Source organism: Arachis hypogaea, chromosome 5 (assembly GCF_003086295.3).
Source record: "Arachis hypogaea cultivar Tifrunner chromosome 5, arahy.Tifrunner.gnm2.J5K5, whole genome shotgun sequence".
NCBI classification, from domain to species: domain Eukaryota; kingdom Viridiplantae; phylum Streptophyta; class Magnoliopsida; order Fabales; family Fabaceae; genus Arachis; species Arachis hypogaea.
This window is the reverse complement of record NC_092040.1, coordinates 84,288,783-84,292,251: the sequence shown is the minus strand read 5'-3', so window position 1 is coordinate 84,292,251 and position 3,469 is coordinate 84,288,783. Positions and strand designations below refer to the sequence as shown.

General features: G+C 33.5%; 1 non-coding gene across 1 annotated transcript; it reads left to right on the top strand.

Moving 5' to 3' along the window:
- The first annotated feature begins 782 nt into the window (after positions 1 to 782).
- On the top strand, positions 783 to 886 carry LOC112805038 (small nucleolar RNA R71). The gene has a single exon (XR_003203651.1). It is a non-coding gene; the product is annotated as a small nucleolar RNA R71 (small nucleolar RNA).
- The last annotated feature ends 2,583 nt before the right edge of the window (positions 887 to 3,469 follow it).

Below are 3,469 nucleotides of genomic sequence, written 5' to 3'. Positions count from 1 at the left end.
CCCTCGTGCATTCGGCCACTTTGATCAAATCAATGGCCTTGCACTCTCCTTTTGGATTCTCTTCTGTATTGCTTGGGAGAATACTGGGAGGAGTTTCAATGACTTTCTTACTCAGCTGGCCCACTCGTGCCTCCAAATTTCTAATGGAGGATCTTGTTTCATTCATGAAACTGAAAGTGGCCTTTGACAGATCAGAGACAATATTGGCTAAATTAGAAGTGTTTTGTTCTGAATTCTCTGTCTGTTGCTGAGAAGATGATGGATATGGCTTACTATTGCTCAGCCTATTGCGTCCACCATTGTTAAAGCCTTGTTGAGGCTTTTGTTGATCCTTCCAGGAGAAATTAGGATGATTTCTCCATGATGGGTTATAGGTGTTTCCATAAGGTTCACCCATATAATTAACCTCTGCCATGGCAGGGTTCTCAGGATCATAAGCTTCTTCAGAAGCTGCCTCTCTAGTACTGTTGGATGCATGTTGCAATCCATTCAAATTTTGAGAGATTATGTTGACCTGTTGAGTCAACATTTTGTTCTGAGCCAATATGGCATTCAGAGCATCAATTTCAATAACTCCTTTCTTCTGAGGTATCCCATTATTCACGGAATTCCTCTCAGAGGTATACATGAACTGGTTGTTTGCAACCATGTCAATGAGTTCTTGAGCCTCTTCAGGCATTTTCTTCAGGTGAATAGATCCACCTGCAGAATGGTCCAATGACATTTTTGAAAATTCAGAGAGACCATAATAGAATATATCTAATAGGGTCCATTCTGAAAACATGTCAGATGGACATCTTTTGGTCAACTGCTTGTATCTTTCCCAAGCTTCATAGAGGGATTCACCATCTTTTTGTTTGAAGGTTTGAACATCCACTCTCAGCTTGCTCAGCTTTTGAGGAGGAAAGAATTTATCCAAGAAGGCAGTGACCAGCTTATCCCAGGAGTCCAGGCTATCCTTAGGTTGTGAATCCAACCATATTCTAGCTCTGTCTCTTACAGCAAAAGGGAAAAGCATGAGTCTTTAGACTTCAGGATCAACTCCATTCGTCTTTACAGTCTCACAGATCTGCAAGAACTCAGTTAAAAACTGATAAGGATCTTCAGATGGAAGTCCATAAAACTTGCAGTTTTGTTGCATTAATGCAACTAGTTGAGGCTTAAGCTCAAAGTTATTGGCTCCAATGGCAGGAATGGAGATGCTTCTTCCATCAAACTTGGATGTTGGCTTTGTGAAGTCACCAAGCATTCTCCTTGCATTATTATTATTATTATTTCCGGCTGCCATGTCCTTCTCTTGTTCGAAAATTTCTGAAAGGTTGTTTCTGGATTGTTGTAATTTAGCTTCTCTTAATTTTCTCTTCAGAGTCCTTTCAGGTTCTGGATCAACTTCAACAAGAGTGCCTTTTTCCCTGTTCCTGCTCATATGAAAGAGAAGAAAACAAGAAAAGAAAGAGGAATCCTCTATGTCACAGTATAGAGATTCCTTTATGTTAGTAGAAGAAGAAAGGGGTATAAGAAAGAAGAAGGATGGATTCGGATTTTTGGATGAAGAGAGATGAAGAGAAGTGTTAGTAATTAAATAATTAAATAGAAGAAGAAAAGAGAAGAGACATTTCGAAAATAATTTTTGAAAAAGAGTTAGTGATTTTCGAAAATTAGAGATAAATGTAATTGAAATTAAAATTTGAAACAATTAATTAATTAAAAGGAAGTTTTGAAAAAGGGATGAGATATTTTCGAAAATTAAAGAGGGAGAAGTAGTTAGATGGTTTTGAAAAAGATAAGAAACAAACAAAAAGTTAGTTAGTTGATTGAAAAAGATTTGAAATTAAATTTTAAAAAGATAAGAAGATAAGAAGTTAGATAAGATATTTTGAAATCAAATTTTGAAAAAGATAAAATTTTTGAAAAAGATAAGATAAAAGATAAAAAGATATATTTGAAAAAGATATTTGAAAAGGATTTAATTTTAAAAATTACTTAACTAACAAGAAACTACAAGATAAGATTCTAGAATTTAAAGATTGAACCTTTTTTAACAAGAAAGTAACAAACTTCAAATTTTTGAACCAATCACATTAATTGTTAGCTTAATTTTCGAAAATTTGATAAAAAGATAAGAAAAAAATTTTGAAAATATTTTGAAAAATAATTTTTGAAATTTTCGAAAATTATATATAAAAAATGAAAAAGATATGATTTTTGAAAAAGATTTTGAAAAGATAAGATTTTTAAAATTGAAATTTTGACTTGACTTGTAAGAAACAACTAATTTTGAAAATTTTTGACCAAGTCAACCCAAAATTTGGAAAATTTGGAGGAAAATAAGGAAAAGATATTTTTTTGATTTTTGAATTTTTAATTATGAGAGAGAAAAACAACAAAAAGACTCAATGCATGAAATTTTTAGATCAAAACAATGAATGCATGCAAGAATGCTATGAATGTCAAGATGAACACCAAGAACACTTTGAAGATCATGATGAACATCAAGAACATAATTTTGAAAAATTTTTGATGCAAAGAAAACATGCAAGACACCAAACTTAGAAATCTTTAATGCATGAAAAATATGAATGCAAAGATGCACATGAAAAACAAGAAAAGACACAAAACAAGAAATCATCAAGATCAAACAAGAAGACTTGTCAAGAACAACTTGAAGATCATGAAGAACACTATGAATGCATGGGATTTTCGAAAAATGCAAGAAAAAATTTTTACAGCATGCAATTGACACCAAACTTAAAAATTAACACAAGACTCAAACAAGAACACAAAATATTTTTGATTTTTATGATTTTCTAAATTTTTTTGTATTTTTATTAATTTTTTCGAAAAACATTTTTGGAAAAAACGAAAAATAAAAGAAAAATTTTTGAAAAAGATTTTTGAAAAGAAAGTTACCTAATCTGAGCAACAAGATGAACCGTCAGTTGTCCATACTCGAACAATCCCCGGCAACGGCGTCAAAAACTTGGTGGACGAAATTGTGATCACTATTCTTTAAGTTGCATTCATCAACTTGGTGTTGTAGTTGCACGTAATTGTAAAATTATGGAATTTGAAATTGGCACGAGTGAACACAACTCCGTTCAACTAGCCAGCAAGTGTACTGGGTCGTCCAAGTAATAACCTTACGTGAGTAAGGGTCGATCCCACAGAGATTGTTGGTATGAAGCAAGCTATGGTCACCTTGTAAATCTCAGTTAGGCAGATTAAATTGTTTATGGTTTCGAAAATTAATAATAAAAAGAAGAAATAATAAAAGGGATAGAGTACTCATGCAGATTCATTGGTGGGAATTTCAGATAAGCGAATGGAGATATTGTATGGCTCAAGGACGCCTGCTCTCCTACTGCTTCAAGTCAATCCTTCTTACTCCTTTCCATGGCAAGCTGTGTATAGGGGTTCACCATCAGCGGTGGCTACTTTCAATCCTCTCGGGAAAATGATCCTCTGCGGC